The sequence below is a fragment of the Squalius cephalus genome, assembly GCF_949319135.1.
Source record: "Squalius cephalus genome assembly, chromosome: 11".
In the NCBI taxonomy this organism is placed as follows: Eukaryota; Metazoa; Chordata; class Actinopteri; order Cypriniformes; family Leuciscidae; genus Squalius; species Squalius cephalus.
The window spans coordinates 8,118,752-8,133,976 of NC_137132.1; the positions used below are offsets into that span (position 1 = coordinate 8,118,752).

The window sequence follows — 15,225 nt, forward strand, 5'->3', positions numbered from 1 at the left end:
TGTTCCTCATTTCTCTCACATTTAGCTGTAGCACTGCAAAAAATAATGCTTTGTATTTTTTTTCCAGCAATTCATTAAATTAGATCATTTTATAAGACAAACAACATTAAAAAAAAATTTAAATCCCAAACGAGTGAAAAAATACACATATAAAACACACATTCTTTTAAAATGAATCATGTAAAGTAATTATAAGAAAAGTAATCTCGTTTTATTGATGTATGTATATTTAGCTGGATGTAAAATGTAATGTAAAATGTACAATGTAAAAAAAAAAGTCTCCTGTCTGTGTACCATTCTCACAGTCTCTATGTCTCATTGGTATGCTGACCTTTTCTGTGCCGAGTCATAAAATGTGTCCGAATAATTCCATCCCGTTACACGATGGCGCAAAACTCCCGGAAACGTAAACACTGGGAAAATCTCCCGTGTCTCTGTGGAAACAGGGCCAGCTCTTCACTGATGGTAATGCACATGCTAGCATAAACCATCAGGATAACACTAAAATAGAAACACTCGAGCACAGGGCCAGCAACGACCCCAAGAGCTTGATCAAAATTCTCACACTACAGCAGCGAAGAGCAAGTGCTCATGGGTAAAAACATGAGGGTTCAGGACATCAGCTCGATGTGCCCACGGGCCTCAGGCTGTGCTTTAAAGAGCTGCCTACATCATCTGACCCATACTGGATATTAATACATGAATGTGAAAAGTTACAAAACGATCTTTCACCATCCTGATAAATCATCTTGAAAAAGAGAGAATCCATTATCCATAATAGGATATAGAGATAGATGGATAGACAGACAGACAGACAGACAGACAGATAGACAGACAGATAGATAGATAGATAGATAGATAGATAGATAGATGGATAGATAGATAGATAGATAGATAGATAGATAGATAGATAAAATAAGATGGATAGATAGACAGATAGACAGACAGACAGACAGACAGACAGACAGATAGACAGACAGACAGATAGATAGATAGATAGAGAGATAGATAGATAGATAGATAGATAGATAGATAAAATAAGATGGATAGATAGATAGATAGATAGACAGACAGACAGACAGATAGATAGATAGATAAAATAAGATGGATAGATAGATAGACAGACAGACAGACAGACAGACAGACAGACAGACAGACAGACAGACAGACAGATAGACAGACAGATAGACAGACAGATAGATAGAGAGATAGATAGATAGACAGACAGATAGATAGATAGATAGATAGATAGATAGATAGATAGATAGATAGATAGATAGATAGATAGATAAAATAAGATGGATAGATAGACAGACAGACAGACAGACAGACAGACAGACAGATAGATAGATAGATAGATAGATAGATAGATAGATAGATAGATAGATAGATAGATAGATAGATAGATAAAATAAGATGGATAGATAGATAGATAGACAGACAGACAGACAGACAGATAGACAGACAGATAGATAGATAGATAGATATATAGATAGATAGATAGATAGATAAAATAAGATGGATAGATAGACAGACAGACAGACAGACAGACAGACAGACAGACAGATAGACAGACAGATAGACAGACAGACAGACAGACAGATAGACAGACAGATAGACAGACAGATAGACAGACAGACAGACAGACAGATAGATAGATAGATAGAGAGATAGATAGACAGATAGATAGATAGATAGATAGATAGATAGATAGATAGATAGATAGATAGATAGATAGATAGATAGATAGATAGACATCTCTCCTCTAAGTAAAGACATAAACCATCCCGTGAGCCGGTTTAGCTGTAACTAATGGCCGTGTCGTTCCTTAACCAACACAAATCAAAACACACAAGCTCCTTCGACAGGGAAAATAACCACTCTATATCACGAGGCCATGAGGACACGTCACATCCACACACTCTCCAGCGGGAGCAGTCGGGCATGACCCGTTCAGGGAAGAGCTGATGGATGCTGAAGAAGAGAGGAGGAGAAAAACAGCTAGATAACAGCAGTGGTCCTTCACTGATTCAAACACCCTCCAATTCTCAAACTATCACCATTTTACTTCTTATTAAAAGCTGTCAGTTATTATTTAATAGACCTGGCCTAACATGAACTAACAATGAAGAGTTGTATTTCTATTAACAAACATTATCAAAGAATAATTAATACTGTAACTAATGTATTGCTCCTCGTTAGTTAATGCACTAATGGGACCTTATTGCATTTCCAAAATCTTGTTAACCTGGTCTTCTCATTAACATGCCACCAAAAACAATTTGAAGACAGCAGCAAACTCAAATGCAAGCCTAGCACACTCATTCATATTCAAAGCATGTTTGTTTTATCAGTTACAGTTATTGAGATGAGCTCCGGTGTGAAATATCCTCTCTGCGTGTGAATAAAGGCCTGCTTTAGCAGATCCGATCCCTGGAAGAGACAAAGACTCAGTGTGGCATCAGACAGAGTTGTTTATCAAATCCAGTCATGACGTCAGGCAAAGAACCGACAGCCGTAAACATCCTGGACTGAGTGCCTGTCATCCCGAATCCCGATCCATAGAGGTGTGCAAACAAACACGCCCAGGGGCTGCATCACGCCATCCAGGAACCCGTGTGTTTACCTGCAAATCTCCCAAAAAATGTGACAGGTGTATTTTACCGTCCTTTGTTATTAGAGTCCCCTGAGCACACATTAGACACATACCATGACCTGTCGAGACATGAGGAGAGCGGTCTCAGAGCTGCCCACTGCGACTGAGAGTCAAGGCGATCAGCTTTAGGGAAGAAACAGGGGGGGGAAACAGCGCTTTTTGCCCCAAAGCTCAACCCGACGTGCGTTTCTCGGTGTGGGAGCTTGAGAACGCTCAGAGGCAGCTGGAAACTAAACCTAAAATTCATCAGGAGCTGCAGGGTGGAAAAGGAGGAATGTTTCCTGCCAAGAGAATCAGCGAGGGCCCGTTTCTGATGTTCATGCTGGGTAATTAATTCACAGCACTTTATAGAAGTACAACAATGACTAGAGCACTGGATTGTTGAAGACAGTAACTCCAACACCAAATTCAAAATGGATAAACAGCGTAAAATGAACCTGAATGAATCACTCCCAGAGATGATCTTGTATGTCTGACTAGTCCAGTGGATTGCAGTCAAATTTACCCTTGCTTGGGTCAAATTCATGTCATTTCAATAGGAATCCGCAATCTAGAGTTTTATCCCAGACAGCAACATAGTGACAGTCCACGTGTACCAGATGTGGGCCAGATCTGGGCCGACACTATGGCCTCGTTTACACTGTCAGTGAAATGTGACCCAATTCCGCTTTTTTGCTTATATGTGACACAGATCGGATGTGTTCGATGACCTTGTAAACAGGAAAGAAACGCATGCATTCGGATATTTCGAGATCGGTATCAGGCCTCACTCATATGTGGAAATAAATCAGATATTAATCAGATATGTGCCAATGCGACTGTCATGTAAACAGGCAGATCGGATTTTCTGAGGCATTAGGCTACGTCTCAGCGGTTTAATGACGAAAGCAACCCTGAAGCGCGTCCGCAAAGAGACGAAACGTTGTGTCGTCGTAGGACAGGAATGTGGACAAACGTTGACAGAACATATCAAAGGTTGGCTTGCTCATCCTAAAATTTCGGACCCACTGCTCCTCGTTAAAGCCCGCCACAATATGTTCCCACCAGTCCTGAGAACTCTCTCGCACACAATAACTGAAGTATATGCGCAATGATGCAATGATGATGGCACTTTTCGTCCTCCTCCGCCTCAAAATCATGGTGGTGTTTGGCAAACTTCGCTAGCATCAAGCATATTTCACGTTCATCCATCTGTGCAAGAACCCCCTTTAAGCATGCGCAATGTTTCAGATAGTATGGCAAGCGTGAACACATGAATCGAATATGGGTCACAATTCAAAGAACGTGTAAAAGGACGGTCGAAAAATCAGATATAGGCAACAAATCAGAATTGGGCATCAAGACCTGCAGTGTAAACGAGGCCTAAGTTTCTGTCTGGGATGCAAAAAACGTTCTCATGCAGAATTCGCTCAAGACCAATAGAGCTTCATGCATTACTACGCTATTGACAATGGACCTTTTTGCTAAATTATGCAGACCGCACCTTTAAGTCAAGTCAAATTTATTTGTATAGTGCTATTCACATGTTTCTGATGTTAGTGTTTATAATATCTCAATATCTTGCCTTACAGTTGCATTTAGCAGATCAGAGCTGGGCAATAATATAGTTAATATAGATATACTTTATAGTGTATATATAGTATAGTGACAATAGTATGAGTATACAGTTGAGATTTGTATATATTGCGTTACATGTGTATTGTATGTGTGCAGATAAAGTTCTATATAATATATATCCATCTTTACACATAGTTTTGCAATATAGTTTACATTTTCTAACGATATAAATAATTATGTAGCTGCAATTTGCTACATATAGTATATATTGCTTTATGTCAGAATACTGTATATATATATATATATATATATATATATACACTATATAAAAACCTGTAGCTCCCTGAAAAAACCTGAAATGAAACAACAGGGCAAGTGTGATGTTTTTGTGACACGCTCCAGGGGTGATCCTCTTTTACGAGACGTTTTTAAGAGCGTGGAGAAGGTCTGAAAACAAGCCATTCTGGTATTACCCACAATGCACCTGGAGAACAGAATGAGCAGTATGAGTGTGCGTTTAAATGGACATTCACAGTTTCAGCTCTCCCAAATCTATGTCTATTAAACTGTACGCAAGTCTTCAAGCAAGTTTCTATGCCTTCAGCTGCTGATGTTTTTTCCCCACACATTTCCCAAGTTCCCTATTTTGCATCACAAAGAGGAGAATTTTAGGCATTTCTATAATTTTCTATCATTCTTCATTAGCCTATAATGCTGTTTTGGTGTCTGTTTCACTTGCTGAATTAGTTTAGAAGCCGTAGAAAGGTTTAATTGAGAAACGCCAGGAGGGGCATTGCAGCGATAATGAAAACAGCACAGATTTACCATCTGCCTGAAAGAGACACTGAATGCAACATAAAACAAACAGCCAGTGTAATGAGGTTCAGAAATATAAGAACATTTTATGATTTTAAAGTATGTGCCTCTGGCAAAACTGTGCAGGGAGGTCACTGCGGTGCGATGAATGATTGACAGGTCTTTCAGAGGATCCCCTCGAGTGACAGGTCGACTCAATATCCAGACACAGAAAACCTGAGACACAACCAAATTGGTTCTTTCTGTTCTAGCAATAATTGTTGTAATGCTTTTGCTCGGAATGAACAAACTTAAAAAGTACAAACAAACTGGTCACACTTTAGTTTTGGGTCCAATTCTCACTATTAACTAGCTATTAACTATAACGTTTGCCTCAATAAACGCTTAATTACTGCTTATTAATAGTTCGTAAGGTAGTTGTTAAAGCTATGGTCTACGATTTCAAAGATTGTTCATTATTAATAACCTCGTTCAGATGCTGGTTATGGTTCTACAGTACAGTCCTAACAATATGAAGAGAAAAAAGAATGAAAAAAATCCATTCACTCTATTGGGTGTACAGCTGCAGAGAAGTTGACCAATGTAAGCTGTCCGGCCGGACAGCTTACATTGGTCAACTGCTCTCATCCAATCCCCCGCTCCTCTTGACGCTCGCGTCTCCACCCCACCGCACCCCACCCCGCCCCCCTCCTGCGTCATGAAATTTCGCGGGCAAGCAGCTGACAGTCTATGGTAGCTAGCAAAGTAGCATCAGCTCAGCAATGGAGAAAAAACAAAGCAAAAAAAACGACGCTGACACGGCTGACTTTTTGTTGAGCAGGTAAGCATTTATTTTTTACTTTTATGGTGTGAGGTGTTACATAATAGCTTTTTATCAGTCTGACAACATGCTTATGCTGCCGGTCGGCATTGGAATGTTAGCCGTTTAGCATCGCCTATCACGGGTCAAAGTGATTATATTTCTTGAAGTGCTTGAATCTATTTCAGTATATATTCAGTTTCTGTTCGAGCCGATCGGAATTTGAACAAGATGCGCCAATGTTTACTACCGGTGATCACAGCTTGACTGAGTGACGTTGTTTAGGTCGTTTCCCGGTGGGAGGGATCAGGTAGCACAGAAGGGAGGGGGGTGTGTGTGGAGGGGCGGGATGAGTTTTTTAAAACTTCACAACTGTCTCAGGCTTTCTCGACCGATTTTCAACATCGTAGACTACAGCTTTAAGTTTAGGTATTGGGTGGATTAAGGGATGTAGAATATTGTCATGCAGAATATGACATTAATATATAAAACGGTCCCACTTTATATTAAGTGGCTTTAAGTACTACTTACATGTACTTACATTGAAATTAATCATTTGATACAATGTACTTATTGTGTAACTACATGTTTTTACATTGTACTTACATTTTAAAAATTCCTGCATGTAATTACAGCTGTAATTAATTTATGTAATTACTTTTGTAATTACACAGTTGACCCTTCCCTTACACCTTAAACCTACCCAATCCACCACACCTGTCCCTAACCTTACCCGTATCACACCTCAATAGCAGCAAAAGTGTTCTACAATACAACATGAACACAATAAGTACATTGTACTTATTTTTTGATGTAAGTACATAGTACTTAACGCCACTTAATATAAAGTGGGACCTATAAAACTAATAAACAGTCAATATACTATAGTAATATGCATGCTAATAGGCAACTAGCTAATAGCGAGAATTGGACTCTAAACTAAAGTGTTTCGAAAAATCTATATAATAACTATGTAAGAACCATAATAGTGCTGTATAAACCTTGGATTAATTAGTTGTTTGTGTCAAAAATGCCATAAACAGTGTGACATTCGTGTTGTTTAAAACATACAAGTCGAGATTCATAATTTCAGTGCCACCATCCGAAATAATGGCTCAATAAGTTCAAACACTGTCCATTCATAGTTGTATATATATATATTAGATGCAAACTTAAAACATACTAAATAAATAAGTTACAATTACTAAAACTCAAATAAAAATTCAATAAAAAATATTTTTTATTAATTTAATTTAATTTGTTTTATTTCATTTATTTTTGGTTTTTAGAATTAATTAAAAAATAAAAAGTATATAAATAAAAATAATAAAAATCACAGAATCACAAACCTTTAAATAAAACTAAAATATGAAAATAAATACTATAATAGTATATAAATAATACTAATATAACACAAGGGGATAGATAGTCCCACTCCAAACGCACACCATTGGCTGAGAGTTCTGTAAACATTAAAAACATAACTGACATTAATGTAAACTAAATGCAGTAGCAAAATAACAGCCAACATTATACCAGAAAGATGCTAATTTCACACTAATCTCTGCATAACCACATTAATTGGTCATATATTTCATTATCTTTTGACGCCCCTGTATTTCCTGAGTTCCTCTGGGCCGAAGCAAACACATCATCCTGCCCTAATCTAGCGGCTTTGAAGCCCGGGAACGACGTGCATGTCCTAGCACCTCCTCAGGGACATTTGGTGATGATCCCTGCCCCCGGGCTTCAATAGGTGGAAGGGTTGTGCGGATGGGGGATGGGGGATGGGAGGAGGGGGGTGTCATACCTGAGACCCCCGACAACAAGCCTGAAGGAAAGAATGTCAGAAGTACAACAGGGAACATTCTTAGAACGTTGAGGCAAGAGTCTCTCAACAAACGTTCTCTCAGTTACATTCATAGAATGTTCGTTTAAAGTTATTTTAAACGTTTAAAGTTCGTAAAAAGTTATTCTTTAAATAAGGTTTTCAAAACAACGCTATTTATATGTCTTTCATGGAACTTTTTTTCTGAAACGTTTTTTAAATGTTACTACTTCAAAACTTTTTATTTATTTTCATTTTAAAGTTTTAGTAATTTTGTCATTTTTATTCTAGCTATTGCTTTTTGAAACGTTTGTATATATTTTTTTAACTTTAATTTTTATTTTTTTTATTTTAGTACATCAAGTTAAACTAAATGAAAATGCAATATTTTAGCTGAAATAAAATGTTTCAGTTTTAGTTATCAATAATAACCCTGCTTCTATATTCAGTAAAGCACACAAATGCACCTTCCAACATACTAAAGGTTGTCCACGCTTTTGACTTGTGCCTTTAAGAAGAAAACAACCGAAGATAAAGCATCTCATGCACAGAAGAGGAGTGAGGTCACATGATTGACCTTTAAGACAACCTGCATGTAAAAACAACATTTTGTGTCTATTAGCATAAACAATAATGACTGTAAAAGCTTAAACGGCTCTGTGCTTCATGTTTACTCATGGAATGAGCCTCTGTGATGTCTTTGATGGGCAGAGACCAAACAAACAAAAAACAGGAGGGAAAGTGCTAAGGTTAAATTGCTATAAGTCTAATGGCACAGCAATGCTATCACCATGACACTTGGCAAAACCATGAGACTATTGACATTAGTAAAACTAATTACACTCTAAAAAATGCCCACTTTTGGGTCAAATATGTGACCCTGGATCACAAAACCAGTCACAAGTCGCACGGGTATATTTGTGGCAATAGCCAACAATACATTGTATGGGTCAAAATTATAGATATTTCTTTTATGCCAAAAATCATGAGGATATTAAGTAAAGATCATGTTCCATGAAGATATTTTGTAAATTTCCTACCATAAATATACAAAACATTTATTTTTGTGTGTGAATGCAGCACAATCGCGAACATAAATGAACAACTTTAAAGGAGATTTTCTCAATGTTTCGATTATTTTGCACCCTCAGATTCCAGATTTTCAAATAGTTGTATCTCGGACAAATAGTGTCCTATCCTAACAAACCATACATCAATGGAACACTTATTTATTCAGCTTTCAGATGATGTATAAATCTCAATTTAAAAAAAAATTGACCCATGTGACTGGTTTTGTGGTCCAGGGTCACATATGAACAAACCAAACTGTTGGTTTCAATTTGTGAAAATTTTAATCCAACGGTTGTGTTTGTCCATATTTGACCCAAACATGAGTTTTTGATAAAGTCTAGACAAAGTTTCAGCAGGAGTAATTTACCTATAAGCACGAGTAAACCTACTTTAATTCAATATGTATCCATTTATGTATATATGTGCCTGGCAAAAGTAACATCATTTACAAATGCAAACTTCAGTGCACGAGCCGTCACTGCTGTCTCCGTCGGTTCAGATGATGTCTTCTGCACTGTCACCTGTTGTTTCTGGCGCGCGTGTGAAGTATAAACACCTCTGGAGCGCGTGACACGCGCACGTCTGCATTGGTTCACACCAAACTGAACGTGTCGAGCTTAAACAAGGCGTCACAACAGGAAAACAAGGAGTTCTCAGGAAAACGGTGTTTGCAATGTGCAGTGCATTTAACAAACATTAAAAAACAATCGATTGTGTTTACAGACTTTTTTTGTTTCGATCTTTCTAATTTTCCTTCTAAGGATTAGCACACGTATACAGAAATCCAACACACTAAATCCACACCAACAAAACGTTCTCAAACACATTTCAAGGACAAATGGAGGACAAACTTTTCCGGCTGAGAGAAACAGTTTGGGAAAGACGCGCGTCGACATGTGTTCCTGTGATTACCTGGGCCCCTGTGTGATACGCCGAGAACAGATTAACAAAATCCAGTTTCCAGAAAATCTCTCCTTCGCATTATCTCAGTTTTTCCCTATGTGGAACCCAGGGGTCTCCCCTCCTGCGCGTGCAGCCGAGCGTAACCAGACAGGATTCAGACACACATGACTACACAAAGCTGCGTTGAAATGAGTTTCCTCGCTCCGATCACAGGCCTTTCATTTCCACCCGACTCCAGCACAATGACGCCCCCTGTTTCGAAAGATCTAACCGTGTGTGAGTGTGTGTGTGTGTGTGTACAGGCCCGTCTACCTAAACCACCTGTCCTGGGGTTAGACCTCATAGACGACCACTTTAAAACAGCTGCCTTCAACCCCAGAGATAATAACCCTTCAATTAAATCACTCATCAAAACGCAGGGCGGAACAGGTATGAATGGTGTATTTGATGCATTCTGGGTAAACTGAATTATAGGCCACATTAAGAGGAACAGGAAACCATATCTTCAAAGCATCATAAGTGCACCATCAAAATGAGAGATATAGCCAGATCATCATATGCATACTTTGTGGAGAAGGCAATCTCATAATGCAGTGCGCAAAAAAAAAAAAAAAAAAAAAAAAAAAAATATATATATATATATATAGATATCATCCAGTATGGCAAACGAAGTAAGAGAAATGTCAATTATAAGTACATTTTTATTTTATTCTGTGCTATAAAGTATTGATAAAAAAAGTTCAATCATAAATTAATTTCATATTTCTTTAATACAATAAAAGTGAATTAATAAATATGCACATATTAATTTATTAAATAAAAATGTAAACAATAAAGTCTATTGGAAATAATTAGTCGAGTCTCTAGTGTTGTAAACTAGTGGAAAATTGTGACTAATTAATTAATTTCACATTTGTATGTATAGCAAAAATGATACATTTATTAACGCAAATATAAAAAATAAATACAATTATTTAAAAAAAAGTAATCAACTCTCTAGTGTAGCTACAAAAACAGCGACTAATTCATTAATTTTATATTTCTATTTATAATAAAAAAACAATTCATTTATATACAAAATGTTTTAAATTAAATTATAAATAATAAAATAATAAACACTATTGGAAAAATATTCAGTCAAGTATCTAGTGTATAGTTTTAAAAATGGACTAATGAATTAATTTCAAATTGCTATTCATAAAACAAACAATGCATGTTAAAACATTAAATACAATTATAAATAATTAAATAAACTATGTGAATAAAGTGCTAGCATAGTTATGTACTAATACATTTTCTAATTTTAATAGAAATACAAAAGTATATTTATATATATTAAAAATTCTAAATATTAAACTCCATTTGAATAAGATATAAAAGTATATTTATAAAAATAATAAATGCATTTTCTGTAAAAAAAAAAAGTAAAAGTAATTCTAAAGCATAATATATATATATATATATATAAAATTCTAAATATTAAACTCCATTTGAATAATGTAGTCAAGTCTCTCTTTGTGCAACACGTGTCTAAAATCATTCACTTGCCAGGTTAGCTTTAGATTAGGATGCTGCCCAAAAAGCAGCTAACTAGGTCATGGAAGAGAACTAGAAGAGTGTCTTGACATGAAAGTTGAGACTCGCGCAGATAAAAGGGATTCCCCATGTCTAAATACTACTATCACTCGCCATACAATCACACATCACTCAATCCTGTTGACGAGGAAGCATTCCTGCTATGGCCTGTAAGTCATAAAACTCTGAAGGATCTGTTTGCAAAACAATGCATAAGTGCAGGATGAGATACTATCTCATGCTTACGATGGACTGAATCCCTGTATCCCCCAAAACCAATCCAGGAGAGTTAATGAACAACCCTGAGTACAGGAAACGCAACCTAGCGGCAATGACCACATCAAAGCACAATGAAAGTGATCTGTATTTATGAAAATCACGTCCTAGCCTCATTTTTAATTATCAAAGTCAGTGTGTCCCTCGAGTAAAGAAGGAAACGGTTTCAATCAATTTACTTTCAAGGGAAGAAAAACCTTGGGTTGGAATTAAACCTGTGTAGATCTCTACTTGTGCGCAACTAAATAACAACTAAACCTTTGTTGACTAGATTGTTGGAGATTATGGGAATAGAACTGCACTCCGGTAAAAACAAGGTATTAGTTCCTCAAAGCTGGCATTGTGTCAAATACTTCTGCTTTAATTCAGGAATATTTGCCCCAGAAACTGATTTTGAGGAAGTATTTTTAGATTTCGAAAGGCATATTTCCTGTCTGACCAAATAAGAGCACACAATGTTCTGCTGATCTATGTAAAATACTTCAAGTGAATCAGTTCATTAACAAAACGTGAACAAGTATCAGTTAAATATACAATCAAATCTATACAATTATCAGTCGTCAATCAAAACAAAAGTAAAATGTATATTAATTTATAGCAGGCTACAGCCGACGAAGGTTAAATCCCGTGTAAACAGGGGTTCTAAAACAATGCTGGGTTGTTTCAACCCATGTTTGGGTCAAATATGGACAAACCCAACCGTTGGATTTAAAATATAATTAAAATATTTAAACCAATGGTTGGGTTTGTTATATTTGACCCAAACATGGGTTGAAACAACCCAGCATTGTTTTAGAGTGTAGGTTCTTGACTCAATGTTAAAGAACCCTTTTTTTTGCCAAAAAGGTTCTATATAAGGAGAAATGTCTTAAATAATTGCATAATATGAACTGTTTCATTAGAACAATGGGTAACACTTTACAATAAGGTTCATTAGTTAACATTAGTTAATGTATTAACTAACATGAACTACCCATGAGCAATGCATTCGTTACTGTATTTGTTCATTTTTGTTAATGTTAGTTCATAAAAATAAAGCTGTTCGTTGTTTGTTCATGTTAGTTCACGGTGCATTAACTAATGTCAACAAGATTTTAATAAAATATTAGTAAATGTTGAAATCAACATTAACAAAGATTAATAAATGCTGTATAAGTGCAGTTCATTATTAGTGCATGCTAACTAATGAAGTTAACTAATGTTAACTAATGAACCTTATTGTAAAGTGTTGCCAAACAATGTAATTAAAATAAAAAATGAATTAAACTAAATTAAGTAAAACTAAATCCATAAAACCCCTAAAAGCTTCTATATATGAAGCTCTTTAAAGTTCTATGGAACTTTTTCTTCAAAGAGTGACTTTCAAAAATTAGAAACTAGAGTTAAAAACTGTGACAACTCTCCTATATGAACAACAATTGTCTAAAAGATCCTTTTCGCCTCCACCTGTTAAAAATCAAATGCATTTTGGCCACATTGGCCCTGTTAATATCCGACCTTGCTTCGGACTCAAACTAGCTTTTAAGTTTTTTATAATATTCCCATGAAGTCCCTCTCCATATGCATGATGCAAGGCTTCCCAGCTGGATCCACCAGCGCTGGCCTCCTGTCCTGCCAGATTCATTTCCATCTGTATACCGGCAGATGAGAGATTCCTCCTGTCTCTCTGCCTTTCCTTTTCTCAGGCCAAAGAATTCAGCCCCGTCTAAAGTCCTTCACACCAGGACACGCTCAGAGGGGATTCTCCTTGACTCTGACCGACTCGCACATTTGCAATTCATCATCTTCCTCACACGGCCACACAATAGCAGCAGCGCCGGAGCTTTGTCATTGTAACGACACACACACGGTCTATTTACGCCGTCTGACACCGGCGGAAAGACTGCGTTTGCGTGTTGATCTTCTGTCATTAACTACCAGCTCAATTAGCATTTAAGACCACAGGTGGAAGACAATAACAATCTTTTAAATAATCTTTGTTCTTTCAGGGTATGTCTATTGATATGCAACAGTTTAGATTTGGGCAATTGGAAAAGCAGCATTATAAAAACTTTACCAGTGCTAAAATAAAACCATATTTTGCAAACCACAAAGAGTCTCAATCCATATGTAACACATAGTCAAACTAATCCAACTGCAACTTCAGCCATGATCTGGATCCTAATGGGAAGTCCAACACAACAACAAGTAGATCTTAAGTTTATAATAGGACTACATATTTATAATTAGGTTTCCAATGCATGGGATCAAATGTCCATGTAGGGCGTCACAAGACATTTAACACAAATCTTTCAGGGGTTTAAAACTCCTTCTTTTAACTCAAGTAGAAATACATTATTCCAATAAAATACCAGTATAGTTCTGATAAAGACTACAGATTATCCAACAGAACTCAACAGTTATTCCCAATTACTGGATAAGGAATTTTAAACATATTTTACATGAATTGTTTTGCACTTTGAAAAAAACACTACAAATTCATTAAAAAAGATAAATCATCAATTTAAAACCTTACAAAAAAAAAAAAATCCCTGATATTGATAATGAGTTTAGCTTTATCTCTCATGCAATTCTTATTTTAAAGGATTGGCTACAAGAAATTAAGTCTGAAATTCCAACAGGAATAATTTGACTAGGGATATACCAGCAACGTGAAACCCAGAGAAGAACAAGTCTAAACTTATAGAAAGGGGAATATCCTTTGCACATCTACAAAAGTCAACAAGACACGTGTTCAGACAGTATACAACCCCCAACATGTAAACATGTAATGGTTATTAACGTTTTTCTGATGCAAACCCGTGTTTACCATGTCAATAAGCTTCTTTGAGTGTTCAGACAGAGCAAGCCCAACAGAGTCAGACGTGCAGACAGCGCTGTTCAGATGTGGGAAATCCTTTTCATCTGCTTTCTCTGCCTCTCGACAGACATCGAGACTCTCTGAAGCTGCTCTGAAAAGCATCACACAAACCTAAAAACCCACTGCCACACCTCGACAAGCGCTCAGACGTCTTACCTTCCCAGGGGGCGATCCTGTGACCCAATGACACACGTCCTTTCTAAAATCTCCTGTTTCCTGCAGCGCCGTATTAAACATTCCGTCTCGAAGTCCACAACATACTGACTCCCACGTGAGTGGACGGGAACTGAAACAGCTTGTGATGGGGGTCTGTGTCCGTTCAACGATCCCCCCCACCCTTCTCTCACCAATCTTCTCCTCCCCTCTCCCACACTCCCTTTAACTCCTTCCCCTTCCCCCTTTCCGTCTGCCTCGGGATCACTGTGAGATTGGGAGCAGGAATGTGTGTGGTTCTGCTCCTTTTGGTCTGTCTGAAAGGCTCTGGTATGACCCTGCGGAGAGCATCGAATTTACACAACAATTCAAACCCGCCTCTCACAGAAACAGACCCCGCCCACTTCTCACCTTTACCACAGAGCTCCGCCCACTTCACAAAACTTTACCACAGAGCGCCGCCCACTTCTCACACCTTGACCACAGAGCTCCGCCCACTTCTCACACCTTTACCACAGAGCTCCGCCCACCTACGGGCACCTTCTGCCAACTTCTCCTGCTGAAATAAAGTGCATCCCAAACCCAATTTTTTTTTAAAAACTAAATCACGTCTAGGATGCATTTAATCACAAAAAAAAAAAAAAAAGAATTATAATACTTACTTTAGAAGCATGATGATATTTTCATTGTAATATTATTTTTATGACAATTAAACATCTTCATATTCTAAT

At 37.1% G+C, this 15,225-nt stretch overlaps 1 protein-coding gene across 3 annotated transcripts in view; it reads right to left on the minus strand.

Moving 5' to 3' along the window:
- Positions 1–15,225, minus strand: part of tiam1b (TIAM Rac1 associated GEF 1b) — an 87,412-nt gene that overhangs the window by 53,224 nt on the left and 18,963 nt on the right. Inside the window, exon 1 of one of the 3 annotated variants that reach the window (XM_079886685.1) lies at positions 14,498–14,823. The exons of 1 other annotated variant lie outside the window; for it this stretch is intronic. The gene's annotated coding sequence lies outside the window, so the exon portion shown is untranslated. Of the gene's footprint in view, positions 1–331; positions 569–14,497; positions 14,824–15,225 lie in introns of those variants that run through there. One more of the 3 variants, XM_079886684.1, reaches the window with a different exon arrangement.